This window comes from Macrotis lagotis, chromosome 6 (assembly GCF_037893015.1).
Source record: "Macrotis lagotis isolate mMagLag1 chromosome 6, bilby.v1.9.chrom.fasta, whole genome shotgun sequence".
Classification (NCBI taxonomy): Eukaryota; Metazoa; Chordata; class Mammalia; order Peramelemorphia; family Peramelidae; genus Macrotis; species Macrotis lagotis.
Genome location: NC_133663.1, coordinates 24,880,149 through 24,907,087, shown reverse-complemented (window position 1 = coordinate 24,907,087; position 26,939 = coordinate 24,880,149). Strand labels below are relative to the sequence as shown.

The following is a 26,939-nucleotide window of genomic DNA, read 5'->3' as shown; positions in this document are numbered from 1 at the left end:
AGACACTTTCACTTCTAAGATACAGTTGTATATTCATGTAAGAGGTATTCAATAATAGATAATATATTTATGTGTGTGTGTGTGTGTGTAATGTAGATATAGCTATCTATACATTTTAGATATATATTTTAATTTGGGGGCAAGTTAAAAGTGAACTTTCCATTTTCTCATGTCATTTCATTATTCCTTAAACTTCATTTATCACTCATTCCTGCTTTTCCATAATCTAGTTGAAATCACTGTCCATTGGTAAAAAAAATAAAAGTATTGATAGGGTGAGAGGGAGAGTCACAGAGAAACAGGGATAGACAGAGAGAGGACAAAAAGGAGAGAGACAGACAGACAGACAGAGAGAACAAGGAGAGACAAGAGAGACACAGAAAGAAGATGGAAAGAAGGAACAGAGAAAGGGAATGAGAGGAAGAAGACAGAAAGCAAAATGTACATCATCAGAAAATGCAATTAGAGTCAGAGGCTGTGGGTTTAAAGTAAAATCCACCACTTGTAGTCATTTAACCTTGGACAAGTCACCTAACAATACTGAACTTCAGTTTCCTCAAAAGTACAATGAGGGTTTAGAAATTGATATTCTTTCAGGTTCCTTCCACATTTAAATTTATGATTTTGTGATCTGGGGAGTTAAAAAATACCAATTTCAATTTATGTCTTGCAAGTTATATTTTCAAAAGCTCAGGAAACAGGAGATGAGTTCATCTTTTAGACATATATTGCCAAGAAATTAAATATATTTCTATGAAAAAAGAGTTCGGCTGCAAAGACTACTGTCTCTCCTTTGTCCTCGGTCATATTGATCAGTCAGGATGCGAAAGGAACTGAGATTCAGATGAAGCTCCAAGGGCTTTTAACATCTGCATGCAGGTTTATTGAAGTTAAGTGGCCAAAGTCAGAAAAAGGAGCAAGATGAGACATGATTTTATTTTGTACCTTTGTGGACAAATAAATGCTTCCTTTGGTTAGCCTTGATACTGTGGTTTGGATATCTGGTCGCATAGGTAAGTGTTATACACAAGAACACTTTTAAATAATAGATTTGGAGTGGTTAGCCAAAACCATTAAGTCCCTATGTCCACAAGAGTAAAAAACAAACAAATAAGAATAATGAAAAAGGTGTCCTTTAAAATGATTGTGGGAACTCTCCTTCTAGAAAGTTAGTTAACATTTATTGAGTGTCTCTTTTAGTCTAGATACTGATAAAGTTTGTTGTTGCTGCTGTCATTTTTTCCTTTGTGAAGAAGACCATGACATCAGGGAGGTGATGCCTTGACAAACATGTGAACTGACTATGAGTGAGGGGGTGCTGTGCTAGGTCACCAGCCTCACGTTCTCCTCCAGGGCCCTCTGGGTACAGATCAGAATCAGGACAGCTGGAGATGGTCCTGGATGTGAGAGAGACAACATCAAACATGTTACAACCATAGTTTGGGAATAATCTCAGAGGAAAGAAATTGTCATTGAGGTCAAGTAACAAAGACAGAAACAAGGATTTTTATCTGGGACTTAAAGGAAGATGGCAAATAAGAGAGATAGCATTTGGGGTGTGGGGAACAGACTCTGAAAATGTTTGGATTGGAGAGATAGATTGTCTTATGGGAGGAGGAGTAAGGAGACAAATGTCACCAGATCACAGAATTTTCCAGGTAATTCCACTTTCCATCAGCTGTTCTACATTATTAATATCAAATGGGACCCCTCCTGACTGCTTTGCCCCTTCCTTCCTTCCTTCTCTGTTTTGGCTCTCCCCATTAGATTATATGCTCATTATGGGCAGGATCGTTCTTTATTTTTTTTTCATATTCATATGTCTAATGTTAACCACAGTAGCTGCTGCAGAGCTGGTGCTTAATTTATATTTATCTCTATTGATCATTTTGTGGCAGCTAGTTGCTACAGTGGGAAAAGCATGAAATCTGAAGTCAGGAAGCCCTGACTTCAGATTCTGACCTCAGAATTGTGTTAACCTAGGCAAGTTACTTAACCACTCTTTACTTCACTTTTCTCATATGCAAAATGGGGGAAATAATGGCATAATGCCTAGTGTTGTTGTGAAGATTGGACGAGGTAATAATTGTAAAGTGCTTGCCATGCCGCTAGTGATATACGCATTTTATCTATTTATTATTGTTATTATTATTACTATTACTATTTATGATGATGATGATGATGATGGACAATGCATAAAAGGAAGCTGAAAATATGGAAGGGGGAAGGTACAGACTGGGAAGAGGCTTATTTATCCAACAGTGGGCAGTAAACTGAGAACTGTAGAATCAGATCTGTAACATGGAAAAAACTAAGCCATGGCCAGTCCCAAGCTCACTTTCAAATGGAGGTTCTGCTAGGAACTAGTCAATGAAACAAAGAAGACTCAGATGGAAAATTTGGTTACAATGGCTAATGTCCAGAATGGAATGAGTTTTCAAAATGAAAAGTCTTCAGGGGAATTATAGAGAAAGTCCTAGTGGAAAGTCAGGAATATTATAAGTTTAAAATAATTACTCCTTCTCTGAAAAAGGCCATTGGCCACTAGACTCCCATGTCACACATGAAATAATTTTAAAAACTCACAATCTTCCTATGTCTCCTGGAAAGTTCTTTTGCAGACTTTCCAAAGGTACAACAATACAAAATCAAAAGTAATGAAAAGACTTAGTTTTCTTCTCCCTCTAAAATGTCGCTATCATTCCAGAAAATGAGCATATTCTTAAAACTTTTAATAATGGATGATGACTAGGCATTTTAGTCTTTGAGATTTGCTTTGCAAATAATATCAATTTCTCATTATGAAATATAGGAAGTTATTATTATTTCCCTTTTGCAGATGAGGAAATTGAGGCAGATAATTGTTAATAGATTTCTTCAGAGACACAAAACTAGCAGTTACCTGCTGTAGAATTTGAACTCAAGTCTTTTTGACTCCAAATCAACTGTAACACTCTGTCACCTACAAACAGTTCTATGTGATACTCCATTTAGGGCAATACAGCGTAATGGTAAGATTTGAAGGAATTACAGAGATAGGTTCAAATCCTCTCTGACAATCTTACATGTAGAAACACCGACAAGAAATTTTACCTGCTCTTTAAATGAAAAAGTAATAGGAGATACCTTCCTAGAGTGTTGTAAGGATTAAATGAAATCCTTTATGTGAGTTGCTTTCCAAATCTTTTAGCACCATTGGTGCTGTTGTTGAGTCATTTCATAGGCATATCCAATGGGGTCTTCAAGACCCCATTTGGAGTTTTCTTGCTTACTGAAGTACTTTGTCATTTCCTTTTCTAGCTCATTTTTTCATGTGAGGAAACTGAGGCTAAAGTTTTAATTACTTGTCCATGGTCACACAACTAGTAAGAGTCTGATGAGTCTTCCTGACTCCAGGTCTAACATTCTAATCTCTGTTTTATCTAGCTGTCTTTAAGTACTATTATTAACTTTTCTTTTTTTTTTTTTATTTTTGCAAGGCAGTGGAGTTGAGTGACTTGCCCAAGGTCACACAGTTAGGTAATTATTAATTATCTGAGGTCAGATTTGATTTCAGGTCCTCTTGACTCCAGGTACAGTATTCTATCCACTGCTCCACCTAGCTGCCCCACTATGCTTCTTGAAGTAGTCATAAGATCACAGGTATTCAACTCAGATGACCTGACTTTAAATACCTGTTCTATTAATTTTTTTTAATATGTGACTTTTGTGTTAATCACTTCACTATTCTGAGTCTCAGTTTCCTCATTTAAAATGCAGGGTTTAGACTTGATTTCTAAAGTACCTTTTAATTCTTGCCCCACGAATATATATTCCTAAAAATATTAACAGATCACATTTCATACATTTTCTACAATTCATCTTGGGATGTGAGACCCAAATTCTTGGATTCTACTGGTTGTAAGAAAGTTACACTATTAAATCAAGGACAATGATCTAATTCCTCCCTACAAAAAGGAAAGCATATAATTCTAACAGAATTAAAGAAATGGATATATAATTTCATATTAGTCTTGTATCACTCAAATTGATCTCTATTGTCAAGCCAAATTTGTATCAACATAGAGAAAAAAGTTTCCTTTAAGGAGTTTTTCTACACTCTCATATATAGAAGTAAATGAAACCTGAATTATAAAGATCTTCCAGGTTCAAGGTTAAAGAGGGTCAGGTTTATGAATAGGAGAGGCATGTCCAGCTATTAGGAGTTTGGAAGTTAGCCATAAAATCTTTGACAACAAAAAGTCTAATCTAATAACTTTTAATATTTATGATATGACAAGTATATTTTTGCTGGTCATCTGGACTGCTAAAAAATGCGAAAATAATTTCATGACCCTATTTACCTTATTTCCTATTGTTTCATAGCATTGACACTTGATGCTGTGTGTGTGTATGTGTGTGTGTGTACATATATATATGTAATTTTTAAATGAAGCTACCTTTAAATATCCATTTATATTGTATTCTCTTTCAACTTAAAAGTTTTTATTCTTTTTGTCCTTCCTTCATCCTACACTCAGCTCACTAATCTTACCTTTGGAGTTGTTTCAGATTAGAATCAACAAACCTTGCTTCCATACATTTTGTAAAGGCAGGTTCTCTGCCATCAACCATCTTTCTTCTGGTCAGCATTCTCAACTTGCCATGTAAATCTTCACACTTGAATCTTTTAATTTGAGATTATCAATGAGATGATCAATTTTCCTTCATTTATTAATATATATTACTACCTCTTTTTAAGAAAATTTAAAATCACCAGCATTCACTATGAATCATTTTTATTAGGTCGCTTGACCTCTTCCTATCATATCTCATAAATCACTTTTGATTGTTTTTCCTTTTCTCTTCAGACATATGCATTGATTTCTTTCAGTTTTCAGAAATTTTTTTCCTATTACTCTATCTTAAAAAAGTCCCTCAAGTGACATATAAAATTCCTCACAATATGTCTCCACCCTATCTTTTCCGAGAGATTGAATGTTGATCTCTTGCATCTGCTCTGTTGTCAAGCCAATTTGTCTACCTAACAATGTCCAAACATGAGTCAAATCTCTTGTAGAGTTGTCTCTGTATACATCGTTCCTCCAAGTTTAGGATTCACATCTGTCATTTAAACTTGAAAATATTTTTTCTCTCCTTTAAGGCCAGTTCAAAATTTCCTAACACCTCCAATGTGTGTTCCTTTACTCTTAAATAATTTCTTTATATTTACACATTAAATATTTATATTCACTTGTCCATGTAAATGATTCATTTCAGGAGAATATAGGCTGTAAGAGGGCAGAAATCATTTCACCTTTGTCTTTGTAACTAGACTATCTGGCACCAAGGTACAGCACCCAGGATAGGGATGAGTCCTTAGCCTGTGATCACAGGAGTATTGAAAATATCCAGATAAAGAAACTGCTCCTACGACGTGCATGTCAGAATATCATATGTAAGCAAACAATAAATACTTGTCAAATTCAAATTAAAAATAAATAAAATGAAACAAATGTATTTTCTAGGACACTTTTATTGTTCTTTGAACAATTAATGCTTGTTTCTCTCTTCACACCGAGGCTCCGCTCTTCTGAGAAGCTACTCTAAGCTCCTTTAAAACAGTGGTAGGGTGACAGAGTTGACAGAGAAAATGAGTCTACTTATCTCTTTATTGCAAAATAAAACTTAAAATACAGTTTTAAATAGACTCTATTTGTCGGTCTTATTGCCAGTTAAGAGTCAGTAGTTTGCTTGTCTGGAGGCTAATAATTATTACAGATCTTTTGTAAAAGTTGCTTTGCATATATCTTTATATCCTGACTCAGAGAAGAGTCTTTTATTTTATTTTCTTACAAACCCATGAGAAATCTGACTAGATAGGTGTTGATAATTCTGCCAATGCCTTTGCAGAAGGGCATAGAAATACATTGAAGGAACACTTTGTTTTGTTCCTCTGGTTGGTCATCTGAACTGCTAAAAATGCAAAAGTAATTTCATGGCCCTATTTACCTTATTTCCTATTGTTTCATAGCATTGACACTTGATGGTGTGTGTGTGTGTGTGTGTGTGTGTGTGTGTGTGTGTGTGTGTGTGTGTATATAATATATATTATATATATATAATTTTTAAATGAAGCTACCTTTAAATATCCATTTATATTGTGTTCTCTTTCAACTTAAAAGATTTTATTCTTTTTGTCCTTCCTTCGTCCTTCCTTCCCATGATGTAGAAACGCACCTGTAGCTACTCTTCTGCATTTTTCTATTTTTTTTTTATGAAAGTCATACTCCAGTTTCAAAGAATTGCCATATTATTGTAACTTTTTATGGTCCCCTTCCAAAGAAGTTCAAAAATAAAATAAAACAAAAATACGCACTAGGTTAGGTTAGTTAAAAATGGAATATTACAAGGAAAATGAGCCTGATATAGGGCAAGTACCAGGTTTCAGTTAGGAGAAGAAAGATCAATGGTAATTCGTACTCTCGGTTTCCTTTCCCCTGGTAGGCTGAGTTGTTTCTTTGTAAGAGTCAGAATTTAGAGCCAAAATTGTCCATACTCTTATTGTTCTGTTTAAAACTGTTAAAGCCCAGGGAAGGAAAATGACTTAGCTGAGAGCCCATATAATTTTAGAGCCGGGACAATTCATTCATTCTTGCATTTTTTTACAATCCACATGATATAGAGGGTTCTTAACCCAGCTCTTTTGCTACTGTAAAGTCAGATATCCTGAGTTTTTATGGCTACAAGTCTAGAAGTACTCATAATTAATGGCAAAAATTTCTTTATTGACAAATAATGGCTTTACTAATAGATTCTCCTCAAGATTATCAGAAGTGACCAAAATGCTATCAACAATCTGAAAGCTTTCTCTGAATCACCAATAGTAAGAAAAATGCAAATTAAAATAACTGAGTCTTCATAGTACCCCTCCAGCAAATTGAAATAGTTAATATTGGAGGGTTGCATAGTAATACTTTAAGGGTGGGTCTATAGAATAGTCCAACTGGAAAAAATAAATGACATTATGTGGGAAATATTGTTAATTTATTGATAATCTTTGATACAGGACCCCACTTCTGGTCATAAACCCTTAGAGAATACTAGAATGAAAGAATGATCAAATATGTATATATATATATATATATATATATATATATATATATAAATTAAAATAAACATATTAACAGTTTTTCCCCAATTTTATTAAGGGAAAAACCTGCAAATAATCTGTATACTCTGCAATGGGGAAATGGGAGGTCAAATTATAACATGATTGCAATTAAATATTATTATTTTTTCAGGGTTAGCTATCATACTTTTCACAGTGTCTGTTCCCAACTTTCTCTTCTCTCTTTGAGACATTGACACCATCATCTTCTTTTTCCCTAAGCAGAGGGCTTCGTTGGCCATAAACTTGAGGTCATATCTTATGAAGTTCCTTTCTTCCCTGATTCTATAATATGAAAACTCCAGAAGATTGTCCCTCCCTAGTTTTTTTTTTAATTTTGTAAGGCAATGTGATTAAGTGACTTGCCCAAGGTAAGTAAATGTGAAGTGTCTGAGGTTGGACTTGACCTCAAGTCCTCTAGACTTCAGGTGCTCTATCCTTTCTTAGCTTTTTGAGAATAAAGTGACCTTTCTCTTTGCTAAAAACCAGTCTCTTTGTGGTTCATGATGCCCATATCCCTTGAGATCTTGCTATTATGATTAACTCCTTACTCTCCTTAATTTGCAATCTCTCCTTAGTCATTGGTCTATCTGTTATCTCTAAATAAGATCTCTCCCAATACCGAAGCACAACAAAACAAAAATTCTTCCCTTTGACTTACCACCCACCAAGCGATCACTATATAATTCTTCTTCTTTTCATAGCCAAAACCCTAGAAAAATCCACCTCCACTCATTGCCTTGTTCTCTCACCTCCCACTGATTTTTCAACTGCTTGCAATCTGGATCCATTCCATTCTCAATGACAAATTCTCTTTCTCTATCCAGTCATTAGGTGTCATTGTTTTCATAAATCCAATGACTTCATCCAGCTAGAGGTCTTTGGAAACTTGACATTACCGTCTTCCCCTTTCTTCTGAAAGTTCTCTTTTCCTTGGGATTTTTGGTTAATGTTTGCTTTAGTTTTCCCTGACCCTGTTTAATTATATGACAAAGATGAGATGATTGCTTCGCTAAATAGCAATATTGCCATACCTACTAGCTCCTGCATGTATAAGTGACAATTTCTATGTCAAAATATTAAATTTCAACCAAATATACACAAGGCAAACTTTCTAACAACAACCAGAACTTGGCTGATTGCGTTCTTTCTACTTCTTCTTATTTATTCATTTACATTTTTAAACTGAGATTTCTTAATATTTGGGGTAAATTGGACATTTTTATTAAAGAGCTCATAACATTTTGAATTGTGTTCAAATGTCTGAAATGTATTTGAAACAGTATTGTGTGTTTATCTTATACAGAATAAGTGCCAAAGAGAGGTTACTTAGATATGCTTTAAAAACATCTTGGTATTTGCCCTCAGAAGCATCACAAATGGATAATTATGAGAAATTTAAATTTAATGCTATAAAATATTCCTCAGTTTTCTGAAAGTCTCATATTCATATTGAAAAGATAATATTGTATTCAAAGAGGAAGTCACAATCCTGCAATTGACTACAAATAGCATTTATTAATTAATAACAGTTTATCATGTATTAATTTTAGTACGCAGTTAAAAGTTTTTGAAAGCTTAATTATCCAGTTGTTTTGTACAATAATTTCACTAAAAAGTTTCTTCATGTATCTTCTGACATGTATGAGAACTATTCTATTCAAATAAAATTCAATTTTCCCCTTTTATGGGAGCAGAATGGAGGGAGAAGGTGAGGAATCTGTAAACTAGGAGACCTGTGCTTACTAGGTAGATGATTCAACAAAGGAATTCCTAATTTCTAATAAAACATACTAATCAACACAGACTATGTAGTTCATGACTTTTGAATGTTATTTTAAAATCCAAGGACCATACAAAGTGACAGTTCAAATTCATAAATTAGATAGAAGGGACATTTCTCTACTGTTATTATAGACTATTAACTTTGAGAACTGATTCAAGTCTGTCCTCAGCAGAACTTTGGAATATACCAATTTTGGTTTTGTATATTAAGGATAAGAAAATCACATACATAAAGAACATAATAGAAAAAATAAAAAGGACAAATAATACAGAAAAGTTACCCTATATAGTTCATTTACACAAATATGGCTCAGCATGTGCTATGATGTGCTACTTAGCCCCTTGCTGCCCAATGATGTCTCTAAGGTTACCCCATTCTTTTATTATTCAGACTCAAGAATTTCTGTCTTTCTTGTGGGTTATGCTGGCATGGCTAATGAAAGAATGAAAGGGATTCCCAAACTCATTTCAGGAACATTTGACTAGGAACAGAGAATATATCTGTCTTGAGGTTAGCTTTATATGACCCAAAGTGATTATTTTTTTCCTTTGTTAATACAAATTAGCAAAAAAAATATAGACCTTGGGTTCCAAAGAGTAGATCTTGCTGCCTTAAATTCAGAAACAGGATTACTAATTTGGAACTCTCTGTGAAAATGTTTATCCTTTTTTACATATTAAGCATCTCAGAATTGGAACAAATTGTTACTTCCATGGAAACGAGGTCAATGTAGAAAGGGAGAAATGTATTATTATTACAGATTGAGTTTCATCCAGTTTTGCCACCTAGGCATAGAGAGAGAATTACAGTTTATAATTTATGGGATGTCATTTATATACCTTTCTAATGCTTTAAATGTACTCATCTGTGTCTGTTATTTTTCAAATATGATGTAAGCTCCTTGTAGAATGGGGCGGTTTCACTTTTATTTTTGTATCTCGAATTTTAAACATACAAATTTACAGACAGTAGGCTTTTAATAAAACCTACATGTGTTGTATTGAATTTACTACAATATAGAAATGTTGTGACCTGTTTTGCAAGAGGGACAACTTCACATATTCATGAATTCCTTATTCAAAATAAATTCAGATTATTTTATGTATTTATTTGTTATATCTCCATATGGTCAAATAAATACTATACCTTCACTAGAAATATGCCATTATCAATATTTATTTTGTGATTTTTTTAAAAAGGCTCTTCTTCTTTTACTTTTTTTTAACAAAGCAATGGGGTTAAGTGACTTGCCCAAGGTCTCACAGCTAGGTAATTATTAAGTGCCTGAGTTCAGATTTGAACCCAGGTACTCCTGACTCCAGGGCTGGTGCTCTATCCACTGTGTCACCTAGTCACCCCTAATTTGTGATGTTTCAGCTAGTAGACAAGGAGATAGTTCAGTCTATAGAAAACAAGAAAGACAAGAAGAAAATCATTTGCAAGACTTTAAGATGCATCATGGAGAAAACGGGATTGGATTTGCCCAGTACAAAAGATCTTCAAGCAAAGGAGTGGAAATTTCAAACAGACCTATTTGGGGCTTAATATAAAGAAAATTCTATTTTTGAAACAGAGATGTCTGAATGTAAAGTTAATTGTCTTGGAAAGTAGCAAGTTTTTTACTCGAGGTCTTCAAGTTAAGATCGCATGCTCATTTATTGTTGAACACTGGAGACAGGATTCTTGTTCAAGCACAAGCTGGAATATCCCGATGCCTTCTACAGTTGCATCGAATTCCTAGACTATGTAAGTCAAATTTGTTTATTTTCTTGATCTTAACATAAGGATAAAGATCTGTTTAAATATATAAATATAGCTATGTGGAATGTAAAGCCAATAAAATTCAAGCTTGATACAGAAAAATTTGTTTTATTCAAAGATAGAAAGTTACCAGATTTTGTATGTCGCTCTATCTAGAAAATTATATAAACAGTACTAAATTTAGATTTTGCTTTTAATTTGACTGTTTCTGATTTCCAGATTTTCTATGTTGTTGAAATAAACAGAAGTTAAAATTTGGGAAGTTCCACTAATTTTTCCTCTAGCGTTAGTGGCCTTAGAAATATTGAGACACAAAACTTTAATAGGCTTGCCCACAGAGTAACTCTATTGATCTTTTCACTATCATAACATCATTTTGTGCAGGTGATGGTTCATTTTTACCACATTATACTGCTATCTCTTGAGTAGGGAAGAAATCTGAAACTTTGATTTGGTTATGGCTTGGAATCTCCTTATGTCCTAGTGATGATGCTTGTCCTTCCTTCTCGAAGAAGACTTCTGACCTCATGATAAGCACATGAATTGGATTTGTGGGAGGTGGGGGGCTGTCCTAAGGCACCAGTCTCACTTTCTCCTCCAGAGCCATCTGGGTTCGGTGACTAATATGGATCAGCATGAGTGGAAATGACTTGCCCAAGTTCACACATCTCATCTACTGTCTGAGGTTTGATTTGAACTCAGGTCCTCCTGGCTCCAAGGTAAGTGCTCTATCTTCTGCACCATCTAGCTGTCTCTGTGTTCTAGTATAGTATTTAAAAAATAGAAGTTTTTTTTTTAAGAAACTGTTGCTGAATTGGAATTAATTCAGGTGGAATGGACTGTCAGGTAAGTTTTAGTTTGTTTTGTTTTTAAGGTTTTTTCCTTACACCTCTGATATTATTAAAATTGGCAACTCGAAGGAAATAAGGAAAACTAAAACTGTTTCGCAACTTTTATACCCAAACAATAGCCATCAGGCACTATGAGATAGAGAAACTTGCACAGCATCACACAGTGGTGTGTGTCAGAGGCCAACCTTCCGCCTAGGTCTCTCTAACTATGAATTGTCTCTCTAGCCACTTTATATTGCCATTCCTCATTATAGGGATTTATATACTGAAAATATAACTGGAAGAAATTGGGAAGGGAAACAGAGAAGGGAAAACAATGAAGGGGAAAACAGCAAAGCCTAGAAAACACAAATTAACTTAAAAAACATTGTCTAGTTCTGCTTGAGTAATGCACTGATGGAACCAAACTCTTAACTTTAGTCTTACCAATAAAAGGAAAAAATAGCAGTATAAATTGTGCTCCTATTTACTCAACTTAACTGCAAATCCCTGGGAAAGCATTTCTCTTGTAACTTTTCAGATGATGATAAGTATAGGCAACTGCCTCCAGAAACTGAAACAGGTCCTGCATAAACAGTAAGTTCAAATAAGGACATGTGAAAAATATCACGCTAATGCTATACATAAACATGTATATATATATATATATATATATATATGTGTATATACAGATATAAATGCATATGCACATATATAGTTTCACCAGTTAAAAGATTGCTAGAATAGAATATTTACAAAAATCTAGATAAATAAAATTATGTAATAATAATAATAATAATGTGAAACTATCATATTAAAAAAACAAGATCAAAAAGTTGGAGATGATGTTAGAGGTCATTTAGCACAGCAGCCTCATTTTACTGTGGGTAAGAGAGCTCAAATAATCACAAGGCAATAAACAGTAGTCAGTATTTGAACCCAGTTTCTCTGACTCCAAATTCAGGTCAGTTTCCAAATTGCTCCAAAACATTTTTATGATTATTAAAACGATTGCCAATTTTAGACTTCCAGCACTATTAAAAATAGTTGATACTCTAGTAAGTAATTTGATGAATTATGAAGTTTTCAGAGATGGCAAAGGTATTTAACATAAAATCCACACAGCAAGTCTGCTCACAATGATAATTTAGGATCATTGATTGAGGATCTTCCTATTTAGCTTGGTCCCTATATATAAGATTTTAATTGAGGGGACACTGACAATGAAATAGAAGAAATACAGAAGGCACAAATATTTTTCTATACAAAAATCATGCCCTAGTTGTCAATGAGTTTTCTTGGATTCTCTGTTTTCCAGGAGAATTTATCTGGCATTTCACTATTTGACATTAACTAAAATTCCTCTTTTGGATATTGTTATGTCTAATGGAATGTGTCAGTTCTCAAAGCTAAAAATGACATTTAGGGATTCTATTTTCTAACAATTAAGCACTAAATAAAAAACTTTGAAATCCTGGAGGCATGTATAAGCCTAGATATTTCTGCATTTCTTTAGGAATAAAGAAAATTTAGGGCATGCCAATACTACTCATCAGTCATTAGTAGTGATGAAGAATAGGAATGGTGGTGGCAGTAGCGGCAGTAGTAACTGATATTTATATAATGTTTTAAAGTTTACAAAACTCTTTATAGGCATGATCTCATTGGTATACAGCTCCACATTAGTAGAAAATTCTTCAAAATCAAACATAAATACTAGAAAAAAATAAAAGATCACTGCACAGCGGTACCAAATGCAAGAAAATCTTGACAAAAATCAAAACTATTTATTCATGCCCCCTGAGCCATAACTTCTAGAATAGATGCTGTGAGGAGATGCAGAAGAACACAGTGACACTTTTAGAGCTTATGGTCTAAAAAGGATCAAAGAAGCAAAAGGAAATAAATGAAATATGGAGAAATACAATGTGAAATATTAGGGAAAACATAGGGTCTTTGAGTCAGAGGAAGAGGGTTCATTCTGGATAGTTGCAAGACCAATATCAAGTAAAAGTATTTCCAAGTCACAGTCCTCATCATCAAATTTAGGAGGTTGTATTTGGATTTCCCAAGTTCTGCAGTCATTTGTGAAGAGAAATACATGCAGAATTTCAATAATGCCTTGGAGGATATGTGGAAAAATTTTTGTTAGGGAATGGATTGAAATAGACCATAGTATATACACTGATAAAATTGCAGGTTTGGAGTCAGAATATTTGAGTTCTTGAATTCCAGATCCATCCATTTACTATCTGTTTGTCATTGTCTTAATGTCTTTGACCTCAGTTCCTTAATCTGCAACATGAAATGGTTTAATCACAGCTCTAAAGCTATGAGATCAAAATGACTACTGAAGTTGCTTCCAAATGTAAATATTCTGAGATTACTTTCTACCCTCTATATTTCAATTATTTAAGATGTCACCAATTTAGGTACTCTCTCCACACAGATCATAACTGTGAAGATCATCTTTTTAGATTAAGAAAAGAATTCAAACACGTCCACAATTCTGCCAAAACTAAAATGAGGGCTCTTGCTTTCATGTAAATACTTTTCTCTCCTTTATAATTATGTAGAGAGTATACCAAAAAATTAAGATTTTTCTCATGCAACCCCTAATAACTATAACCCACACATAAGTTCAGATAGGTAATTTATTTCTATTAATGAGAGTCACGCATGCAATTGGACTTTGAATTTTAAGTTACATTTGCATTATGATTGTTATGTTAACAGATGTATGAATGTATGTACATTATATGTGTGTGTGATTTAAGTAGTCAATACCTTGACTTTGATTTTAAATTCAAAATATCTAAACCCAGTCCTCCCTTCTTTCTAACTTTCCTGCTACTGCTGAGGAATTACTATCTACTCATTCACCAAGGCTCCAGATCCATTTGTCATCCATTACTCCTTGTATCTCTCACGATCACCCTGCCATTTACTAACTGTTTCCAATAATCTCTCAAGTATTTCTCTGCCTCTCCTCTAACACTGCAATCACCATAGTTCAGCCTTTCATGAATTCATGCCTAGACTATTGCAATAGCTTTTAGGTTAACCTTCTTGCTTCAAATTTCCCCATTCTAATACATTTTCTACTGACTTGTCAAAGTGATATTCCTAAAGTTCAGGTCAGATCATGTCCCCTTATTCAGTAAAATCCAATGACTTCCCATTACTTCTAGAATCAAATTCAAAATCCTCTTTAACTGTTAATGCCTTTCATATATAGGTCTCATCTTCTTTTCTAGTCCTCTTAAGCACATTCTTTTCAGCATGGTCTGTGATCTAAGAACACTGGCTTCCTTTCTGCTCCATTCAAAAGACCATTGATCTCCTGATTTTATGAATTTTCAGTGACAGCTCTCCCTATATTTTCTTCCCAAATTCCCTGTATTCTCTTTGAATATCAACTGAAATTCTAGTCTCTCCAAAACGTCTTTTCTCCCTGACTCGATCTTAAGACCTTTTCTCTGAGATTATCTTCAATTTAGCCTACACATGTATCATCTATACAGAAGTGTTTAGATGTTGTCTCTCCCATTAGACTCTGGGTCCTTGGTGTTCAGGGGCTATTGTTTCCCTTTCATTTTATGACCTGCGGCTGTGATGTAATTATTTGCTTAGTTACTTAGTCCTACCTTCTGAAGATTCTATGACAGGAGAAGACTATGACATCAGAAATGTGATGTCATGACAGGCAAGTGAATTGGATTTATGTGAGGGGCCAGATATGGATCACGTTGATTGGAGAGGGAACTGGAGGCATTGGAAGACCCTGACCTTTTTTAAGCTAAGGTTTCAGTTTGGCTGAGGCAATGCTATTCATTGATTAAGGTTGAGTAAAAAAGAAATGAGACAAAGAATGGCCTCTTTTAACTAGTACAAAAAAACAGACTGGGAAAGATTTCTGACTAAAATAAGAAACAATTACTATCTACCTTCACTCTGAGCTAGTCAAGGCTCAGAAATTGACTATGTAAGGCTTGATCTGTGGGACCTATTACTGGAGAGCCAGTATGATCCAGGGCCTGTAAATTCTAACTAAGATCTTACCAGGGTTAAGAGTTCAAATTTGCCTTCCTTTGTGTTGAACATCCACATATGAGAGAGAGAGAGAGAGAGAGAGAGAGAGAGAGAGAAGAGAGGAAGGGAGTGAAGAAGGAAAGAAGGAGGGAAAGAAGGAAGAAAAAGAAAAGAAACAAAGAAAGATAGGAGATAGAAAGAAAGAAAGAAAAAGAGAAAGAGAAAGAAAAGGAGAAAGAGAGAGAGAAACAAAAGGAAAGAGAAAGAAATTAAAATATGTGCTATTATCATTCAGTTTAGCAAATGAGGAAAGTCAGAAAACTAATTTTCTGTGGTCACAGACTAATAAGTATCAGAGTGATGATGATTATAATAATGATGATGATGATGATGATGATGAGAGAGATGAGAAAGACTTAAGAATAACAACAATAATAGCATCATGTTGAAATGGAGCAAGAATTCGTTTCAGAGCTAGAAAGACGGGTTCAAATATGGCTTCTGACACATAGCAAGCACAGAATCTTTGGCAAGACATTTCACCTGAGAAATTCCTCGAAATTATGAGTTAAAAAGGAATTTCTGGTTGGTATTTGTAGTAGTGGTTTCTTCATAAGAAATTTATCACACCATTACCTTATTGAAATTACAGTTCTGGGGAAAAACAAATTAAAATGCAATTATCATTTAGGAATTAAATAGTTGTGACAAGCATTTTTCCATTTGGTTTTTACAATAGCCTTTTTTGGGTAGATGCTTTCTCCCTGTTTTACAGAAAAGGAAACTAAGGAATGTGCAATTCAGTCTTCTGACTCCAAGTTGTATGGTATTTTAATCATAATAATCTAATTGCACTGCTAATTGGAAAAATAAGAGATGGGATTCTGCTACCTTTTTTAACTTCCAAGAGATAATAGAATAACCCTATTCTTGTAACTTACAAAATCAGAACTCTTTTCCTGAATCTCAAAATTTGAAATCATTGGATACCTAAGTTCAACCCCCAAATGACAATGAACTTAAGATGAAGTCTCTGATGTATTATGAACATGCTGCCTCCTCTCCCCGCCCCCCCAAAAAATCAGGAACTTTCTTTATCTTTTTTCCAAGTAAGAAGTCTTTTTGGAGACTTGATGTTAACTGATAAGATCAAATCCCTTCCTTCATAGGGAGGAGATGGGCCAAGCAGATATAAATGGCAAAAATGAAGGATGAATCCAAGATTGTAGCAATTGACGTGTGAAGAATTCTACCATCCCTGAATTTCTCCTCATCTGACCCACACAAAATTAAAAAGGTATCTGAGATCTGTTTAGCACCTATTAGTCTATTAGTCAGAAGTCCCAAATTCCATTTTATGGGTGATAAAACTGTAGAATCTCTAGAAGCTTTGGGTCATGCAAGGTCAAACTAAATCTGAATAGAGCCAAATGCCTTAGAGAAGTAATGTATGTAGCAGTTTGTTTTTTCCCCAGAGCCAAACCAAAATTAGAATTCAAGATTGTCAGTTAACTGGAACCACATGTATCCCTAAGACATTTTTATATGAGTATTTACTTGTAGCATATATGCTACTGGTAAGCCATAGATTTATTTAAAGTTGAATAAGACTGTGTCTCTATAACCCAAAATCTCAAAACTAGCTTGCAAAATATCCAGCTTTGGGAAAGGAAGAATGTGAGCCGAGGAGTGATGTTTTAGATACCAAACTGTCATCAAGGTAAATTAGTTAATAAGTTCAGAGTGATCATTTTAGATTTGTTGTGGCTGTTGTCTGCCCTTAATTCTCAAAGAAGACCATGACTGATATCAGGGAGATGATGCCATGACAAGCACATGAATGGGGCTTCAGTGAGGAGGTGTTGTCCTAAGTCACCAGCCTCATGTTCTCCTCCATAGTCTTCTGGATTCAGTGACCAGACATGAATCAAGACAACTGGAGATGAACCTGGATGTGAGGCAATCAGGGTTAAGTGACTTGCCCAAGATCACACAGTTAGAAGTGGCAAGTGTTTGAGGATGGATTCGAACTCCTGTCCACCTGACTCCAAGGCTAATACTGTATCCACTGTGCCATCTATCAATTCTCCAGTGAAATGACTTGATCAAAACTATCCAGATGAGGTTAAACAGTGTTCCCCTCCTCAGGGAATATAGATAATTGTCTCCATACACATGAAAAACCACTATTTGATTGTGTCCAAAACTAATCATTTATTTTGAAATATAAAGAAATAACTAGAGAATTTGGATATCCAAATAAATGTATAAAATAATACTGATTAATTACTCAAAATGAGTCATAATCTACTATAGGAGACACAACATATCATATCAGAAGTAACAAAAAAGAATGCTGAGTTAAGAAAATCCATGCTACTAATAATAATGATAGCAATAATTAACATTTTAAAAGCATACTATATTTGCAAAGTGATTTACAGTTATATATCACTTAACATATATAAGTTGAAAAAATATCTAATAACAACTTTTTTAATTATTTAACTTTGATAAGTCATGTAAATTTTTGATTCTTTACTTATAAAATAATTGCATAGAATTGTTGTAAGATGATAAGTTAGTTGTATTGCACCTCAGTCATGGATATTGTTTTATCCCTTTTATCAGTTAAACACTGGAACTTTGGGAGAGAATCCAGAATATGGTTGAGAATAGTAAGATAAGCAAAATAGTAAAAAAGAATGAGTACCTTCTCTCCTGGCACATCACTTGAAATATGATCATCATGCCCTCTTGAGTAGGTATAAAAAAAAACTTGATGGAAACTTTCTTATATAATCAAAGAAACTTTAAACTGATGGCACACAACTTCTAAGCAGACTCTGTTAAAGTATATAGCTTGTTCTAAAGATAGAAAAGTATGTGAATGTCACTATTTATCAAGGAGAAATACTCCTGATTATAAATCTAAAATCATGGAAGGAGTAGTAGCATTCAGGTAGTATTCAGAAAGAGACTGTTCACATTGATAGTGAATGTATCATTGGATTTTAAAAGAGAGCAAAATAGAAATGATAGAATCTTGTGAGTGCACTTTAAATTGATCAAATTGTTGATGAGTTTCTGATAGAGAATACAAAATATGCACAACAGAAGACTCTAACTGTGTCATGGGCCATTTTTTGTAGGCATTGGTTAAAACTTTTTGTCCATCCAGCCCTGAAAATGTTCTAGAATGGATTATTAAATGGATTGTTGCTAGTAAAGGAAGTCATAAGTGACTATGAGTCATCATGAGTTTACTAAGAACAAATTATATAAGAGTAATCTCATTTCCATTTTTAAGGATTTGCTGGTTTGGTATGTCAGGAAAATGCTAAAGATATAAATAATCTAGACTTCTGAGACACATTTTAAAAAATTCATGATATCATTGTGATGAAGATGGAGAAAAAAATAAGTGAATACAGAAGAGGTTTAAAGCACCCAAAGATCATTGATAAATATCAGTCTGAGGATTATGTTGTACCATATTTTCAATTCTCCTCTGTTCTTTGTATGACTGGTACAGGATTTAAAGTTATTTTTAAAATGTCTAGTGACTTGTATTAGATTGGATTGGAAGCCATTATGTGATTCCATATTTTAGAACTAGAAATAATGTTCATAAGTTATAAAGAGGCAGATTTCAATTAAGGAAGAATTTCCCAGTGATTAATCCAAATCCCAGATGGAGTGGAGGCCTCGTGAGATAATGATTTCACCACTCAGGTCCAATGAAATTGCTGAAGCACAACAATGCTGAGAATTCTCACACTGGGAATTATAGTTATCTTATACAGCCTTTACACAATGACAATTTTCTGATTATAAAATCTAAAGTGCTATTCAAATGTTATTCCCAGATGAGAGGAATCCCTACCAAGGTGGTCTGACCTCTACTTTAAGTCACAGTCTTGCCCACCGGAAGACTGAGGAACTTGACCAGGGTCACACAACAAAGATATATCAAAGGCAAGATCTGAATTCATTTCTTCCTAGGACTGAGATCTTATCTTTATCCAGTAGAACACAATGATTCTCAGTAATATTGATTATTTTTATACATTAATCAAGTAATAACAATCATATAAAACAACTTTTTTGGTGGGAACTCTTTTCTTGAAGGTATGAATTTTATCTATTTCCCACCAAATAATTTTTACAATATTTCCCTTGCTGAAAAAATTAAGGTCCAGAGACCCACTAGGAACAAATGACATAATTATTTTCCCTAATGGAAAAACATCCATTTCTCTGTCAGCCTTAAATGACTGTTACCTTGCAGGCAAAAGCTTTATATATTAAGGATTTGAAATGTGTTGATTGGCTATGTAATCTTTTGAAGGGAGGGCACTGCTATTAGTTCAGTCAGTCACATTACTGATTAGCAACCTGCATTAAGTTATTTCAGTTCTTATAACAGGCTCTCAGATTATAAGTCATTCTAACTCAAGGCGGCAAATTTTACTTTTAGTTGATTTTAAGACAAACATGTTGGTCCTAGTCTTGCTTATTTATCTATGTATTTTTTTGGAGAGTGGGAGTTTTTGGAGAAAACACAGATTGAGTCAGTAAAACCTCATTGTGTGACTCAGTGCAATATTAACCCATCAATGGTTATTAAATTCTGCAATAAGAATTTTACAAGAAATACAGAGATTCACGAAGGATGTAACTTTGTTTCTTAATGAATTCATGTTGGTGACCCAAAAACTACTACAGAATGCAAATATAGCATCGGAGGGTTTATTAGATTTATTTATCACTAATTTATCCTAACAAATATGTTGCTTCCAAAGCTTCAAATTACAATTTCTTTGAAGCAGCTGACATTATCTTCATGGTTCTCATCGATTAACCTCTATATCTTTTATCAGCAAGCATCAATTTAATTCAGTTATGGAGTTGGAAAATGTGAACAAAATGGAAAGTGATTGGATAAACTATTTTCATATATACTTATACTAGTCAGTCTGACATGTTATCCAAAAGCATCTAAAAATAATAATCTAATATCATATCACAATTTATAAAACTACATGAAGCCAGATTCAGGTTAAAATCTGGATTTTTTTCTTTTTTTTTTTTTAGTTTTTTGCAAGGCCATGAGGTTCAGTGACTTGCCCAAGGCCACACAGCTAGGTAATTATTAAGTGTCTGAGGTCGGATTTGAGCTCAGGTACTCCTGACTCCAGGGCCAAAGCTTTATCCACTGTGCCACCAAGCTGCCCCCTAAAATCTGGATTTTAATACTGATTCTGAAACTAACTTTTGATCTGGGTGTGTCATGTAGCACATGTGAGTGACAGTTTCCACATCTGTAAAATGGAAAAATAGTGGGGGGTTTTGAAACCATGATTTCCTATGTGGTTCAGGCTGAAAGTACAGGGCTGAGCGGAAATGGTACTCAGTCCCATTCTGTTCAATTTTTAACCTGAGTCAACGTGACCTTTTTCAGGTAAGCCTGTGACTCTCCATTCCTGGGCAATCACCATATTAATACTGCACATGGTGCAGATACTCCATCAGCTTAGCCTGTAGTAGTTCTAATCTCCCATCAGCTTCAGCTTCTTTACTAGTAGAAATTAGAAGGGTAAGATATGCAGGTAATACAAGTATTATCATAGGATTACTGTGAGGACAGTGTATTATAATCTTCAAAGTATTTTAGAAATCCATAGTGTAACATCTGAAGGGACCTTGAGATTTTTCCTGCCCAGGTGCCAGGGCATTCGCATCCTTCCATGCACTACAGCTATCTCATCCAAGATTAGCTTGCCTCTACTATATATGCATTTTTGTATATCTACATTTGTGCAGATTATCTCTCATCAAAACATCAACTCAAAGGAGAGAGATTGTTTTGCTTTTGTCCTTGTGTTCCTATTACTTAGTACATTGACTGGCCCTGAGTAACTGATTAATAAATCCCTGTTAATTAATTGGTTGATTTATTGATTTACAAATGTAAGTTAATTGTTATCATCTTAGTGGTGAGCAAATTGACATATACTAGAATACAAATATAGTAGTAAACAGTGTAGCCCAGCATCCCCACAATCACTCCAACAAAGTTCTGGAAGAGTACTGATTTTTTAAAAAATCTAAGGAAACACAAAGGGTTATTTTCCAAAAAATAGGAAACATTTGAGTCATAAGGCAAGCAAACAGGGAAGGAACTTTGCAATAGGGGTGGCCAGGATAGTAGAGCCAGAGTACAGGAACACAATGGAGTTTTATTACTGCTGCCAAAGAGGAGATCCTAAGGACAGTAATAAAAATTAATAACAATAATAAGCATATGATAATAATAATAATGCCATTTCTCCATTCAACATGTCTTTTGACTGTCTATTCCTCATGACAAGCATACTCTCCCTCCTCCCCTCTGCTTATTGACATCCCTGGCTTCTTTCAAGACTTAATTCAAATGCTATTTCAGCACAAATTCTTCGAGGACCATTAGTCACTTGAAGTCCCTTCTGTCCATAGTCCTACTTTCATTCTGATCTTTATACATCTTGTATCTTGCTGTTTATTTGAATGTCGTCTTCTTTGTTAATATATGCACTTTTGAAAAAATTGAGCAGGTTTGAGAAAGATAGAATAATCATTTTCTCTTTTTGACCATTCTTTTTCTCTTCCACCTTTTTCACAGTGTCTATTCTAAATTAGCACACTTAAGGAGTAACTTTTCATTATATTTATCTTACCACCATGCTGCCATCCTACCACATGATCCATCCAAAACAGGCACCAAAAATTCCATATTCGTATCATTTTAAAAGGACATGATTCTCCCAAAATGCAATGAATCTGTGACCTACTCAATGTGATAACAAACTTCTTGTGTCACTCTTTTCCACGTCTTCCTCCACTAAATCCTCCATAAGACATCACATGATACACTGGGGACCATGTTCACACTTAGACATTGCATTGATATTAGAAGAGCCATGGGCTTATAGACTCCTCAACCCTTAATCCTTTCTCTAGCTTTTTGGTTTACCCCCATTTTTGGTTTCATTTTGAGCAAGAATGTCAATCGGCATGAAGCATTTCCTCTAGAAACATAAAGCCTTTTTATTTTTGCATAAAATAACAAATTACAAAAGTAAGAGATAAAGCAAAATACAAAGAATCCAAGCATGGAATATCAGATTTCTTTTAGACAAGTATGGCCATAATATAATAGTTCTCATTTAACTAGAGACATCAGGGAAAATTGAGTCTCCTAACTTTGTGTATTCCACATTTTTTTTGCAAGAGCACTGTTAAAGATGACTTTAAAAAAAACTTCCAAAAAGATTATTGAGGCACCCATTAAATTGTATATATGGTATTATCTTTGGGTTCACATGACTATTATCTAAAATAGACAATAAATATTAAGTTAGTTGTATTATATGCAAATGGGTATTAATGCTTGGGCTGCCTTTAAAAAAAGTCTTATTTTTTCAAGGATCTCGAATAGACTAGTAACCCATTTGGAGTTCAAATGAAAATAGTAGTTTAGCCTGTACATCATCATGTAAAATATTGTTCTAGGAGGCTCATTGCTGCTGACAAGATAGTTACTGCCAAAAATAGCACTTTAAGCACATTTAGCATCGAATACATGTTAGCAAAAAACCAATATGACTAGAGGGTATTTTTCTTAAGTTTAAAATTCCCAGCAATGAAGATAAATGCTCCATTACAGAATATTCTGTGGCATCTTTAAAATTCCAAAGTGATATTACTTTCTTAAAGGACCATTTTAATGGGTGCTTAGTGAAGTTGGACTCTCTAAATTCCCTCCAGAGGTGGCAGATATTAACATAGCATCACAGCTGCTGTTTGTACCATGGATTTACCAAAGAAGCAAGAATTTATGCAAAGAAGGGAATGTTTCATTGGACACATCTTTTCACATTTTTTGTAAGGTATTCATTTTCTTCAGGAAAGGAAGGTAGTCAATTCAGTTCAATTCAATTAAAGAAATATTTATTAAAATCTCTATCTTGTCAGCTAGGAAGACAAAAACTTAAAATAGATCATGTCCTTAAAGAACTAACATTCTGAGGGGATTCAATGGATAGCCGGGTGGATCCGTGAATAGATTGTTGTGGACTTGGAACCAGGAAGTCAAGTTCAAAGACTACTTCAGACTATAAGACAAGTCACTTATCTGATTCTATGAGCCTCAGTTTTCTTGTGTAAAATAAGAATAAGGTAAACATCTACCTCACCAAGGTAGGGAGGATCATGAATTAGTACCTACAGAACACAGAATAATACATAATACATAGTGATGTTTCTCCAAATACTCTACATTTCAGATTCCTTACTCAACACAGTTTTACTCCATCTAAGATACACCTAGAAGTGGTCACACATTTGCGATTTCTTTCACCAAGAAGTGGTCCAAATCCATGACTGTGAACTCTCCAATCTAACGATAGTATTTTATCATTCCTTCTCTCCCTTTGCTTTGTGATCTCAACGTTATTATTTACCATGATCTCTGACCCTTCCACCTCTGGATACTTTCCCAGGATACCTCTACTCTGGCTAAACTTCCCTCCCATTCCAATCTCTATCCTTTGGTGATTTCAGTAAACTAGACAATCGTCTTGGCTCATATCCCTTGTCCTTCATTCTCCCATATCCATTCTAATGTCAAGGTCTGCTGATTTTGCTTTTTTTTGTTAACAACTCTCCTATAAAACTTTTTGCCTCTGATATTGCCACCAGTCCAGGATAGTACTTCATCACTTCCGGCCTGGACTGTTGCAACATGCTATTGGTTGGTCTTCCTGCTAAAGTCTCTCTCCACTCCAGTCCACCTCCACTTAAGTGGCAAAGGGATAAAATACCGATCCAACCATGCCATTCCCCTACCCATGAACTTCAGTGACCCCCCCCCCAAGATCAAATAAAAAAATTCTCTGGCATTAAAAACCTTTTATAATATAACTCCCTTCTATCTTTCCTATCTTTTTTTCATTTGCTACCACCTGTATTCCAGTGGTAATGATTTCCTTGTTTTTCTTTGAACAAGATATCTATCTGCCAATATGAGACACTTCAGATGATTATCCCCACACCTGAAATATTCTCCCTCTTTGTCTCTCCCTCCTGGTTTCCCTTTCAGGTTCCAGTCAATATTTTACCTTCTTCAGTCATTCTTTACCAATTGCTCTCTATTCAAGTATCTTCCTTCTTTGAATTATTTCTTATTTAGCCTGCATATAGAAGGTTTAAACATAGCTGATATGTCCTTCATTAGATTAGAGGCTTCTCCCAAACAGGAAGGTTGTTTTGTTTTGTTTTGTTTTGCTACACCCAATGCTTAGCATTTTTTCTGTTCCTCCTGTTCTCAATTGTCTCAAGATGATGTGGGCATTCTTGCTGAGGCCAACATCTATCCATTTAAAATAAAAATTTATTTTAAAAGCCAGATATTGTTGGTGCCTCCAATCTCATTCTCTTCTAAATCAACTAAAGCTGCTCTCACCAAAGTTACCAATGACTTCTTAAATGTTAGATATATTTTTTCTCAGTCTTCATCCTTTTGACCTCTTTGCAGCATTTAACTCTGCTAACCACTTTTTTTTCTTCCTGTGTGCTTTCTCTTTAATGGGTTTTCATGACACTGCTCAGTTGGTTCTTGACCTACCTGCCAGACTTATCCTTCTCAATCTCCTTTTCCTCTATCTTTATTCATGCCATGCCCATTAACAGTGGGTGTGCCAAAAAGCTCTCTCCTGGAAGCTCTTCTCTTTTCCTCAACAATCAGTCTCTTGATAATCTCCTGGACTTCCATTGATTCAAAATTCAAATAACATTCAAAGTGAAATCTCCAGCCCTTGGCACATTGCTGAACTAGAGCCACAGATCTGCCATTATCTTATAGTCATTTGAGCTGAATATCTTGCAGGTATCACAAAGGAAGCACATCCAAAACACAACTCACTATATTTCTGCTTAACTCCACACCTTTCCCAAACTTAACAGTTTCTATATTCAGATATATATCATTTTGCTGCTTAGTCTGATTCCCAACTTTAGTGTCATGCTCATTTCTTTCCTTTCACTTGAATATATATCTAATAAATTGCCAAACTATGGTGTTGTTATTTCCACAAGTCTCATCTGTATTCACTTCTTTCCACTCCACCAGCCACTTCCATAATTCAAGTTTTCACTGTCTTTTTTCTGAACACTGCTGAAATGAACTAAATTTTTAAAATAGACTCCAAGTTGGTGTCCTTGACCCAAGTCTCCTCCCACTTCAATTCATTTTTATATTGTTTCCAAAGTGAGTTTTCTAAATTCCGAGTCTTATCATGTCATTCCACTAAAAGAAATGAATAAACAAACAAAAAAATTCAGTGACCCCTTATGCCTTATATTTACTCATCCATTTTAGCATTTAAAACTCTTCTAATCTGACCTCTACCTATTTTACAAATTTCTTATACCTCACTTCCCTTAAGGAACTATCTGGACCAGCCATACTAGACAGCATACTATAATAAAATATGACATTTTTATCCTCCATGAATTTCCAGTGGTCAGAATTCTCTGTTTCTACACCTCTGCCTTCCCCTGAATTCTTTCAAGATTTATCTCAAATCCTGTCTTCTGCATCAGACCTTTTTCTGATACCTCAACTATTTAAGCCTTTTATTCTGGTGATTCCCTGTGTCTATTCAGACTATATATTGCGTAGACTTAATTTTGTACATATTGTTTCCACTTATGGAATGGAAAATCCTTGAGGTCCCGGACTGTTTTGACTTTTTAAAAAATTCCCCTAGTTCTTAGCATACTGTCTGACATTTAATAGGCGCTTAATGAATGGCTTTTTTGTTTGAATACTGAATTGATTTATTGGTGTATGAATGGAAGGATTAGTAACTGAATGAATCAATGGTTAGAGGGACAGATGGATAAACTGATGGATAGCTTGATGGGTGAATGGATAGAAAGAGGAATTGCATAGATGATTGAAGGGATAGGTGGAGGGATAATGTTGGGGAATGAGCCTGGACTTTCAGTCTAAAATCCTCAAGCTGCTACTTATTTCCTGCATAATTTTGACAAGTCTGTTCATCATACAGTACTTGAATTTCTTCATTTCTGAAATGCAGTTCTAAATGAGATGGTACAATCTGACTTAATTCACCAAGGGTTCACTAAGTATCTACTCTGCAAGAGTAACTATAGTGACTTTCCCAGAGTAGATACACGAGGGTAAAAAACTAAACTGAAACAGTTGTTAACTTTAAGGAGCAAGAATATTATGAGATGTTCTCCAAGAGCCTTTCCTAATAAAATTCCTATAATGATACATCAAGTTTAGGATTTATAAAAATTGAAAACAACT

At 34.6% G+C, this 26,939-nt stretch overlaps 1 long non-coding RNA gene across 1 annotated transcript in view; it reads left to right on the top strand.

The window, feature by feature from the left end:
• Nucleotides 1-1,347: 1,347 nt before the first annotated feature.
• The window catches only part of LOC141491600 (uncharacterized), a 50,180-nt gene continuing 24,588 nt past the window's right edge, over nucleotides 1,348-26,939 (top strand). The window contains exons 1-2 of the long non-coding RNA XR_012469660.1: nucleotides 1,348-1,658; nucleotides 11,299-11,416. This is a non-coding gene — a long non-coding RNA (uncharacterized LOC141491600). The remainder of the gene's footprint in view (nucleotides 1,659-11,298; nucleotides 11,417-26,939) is intronic.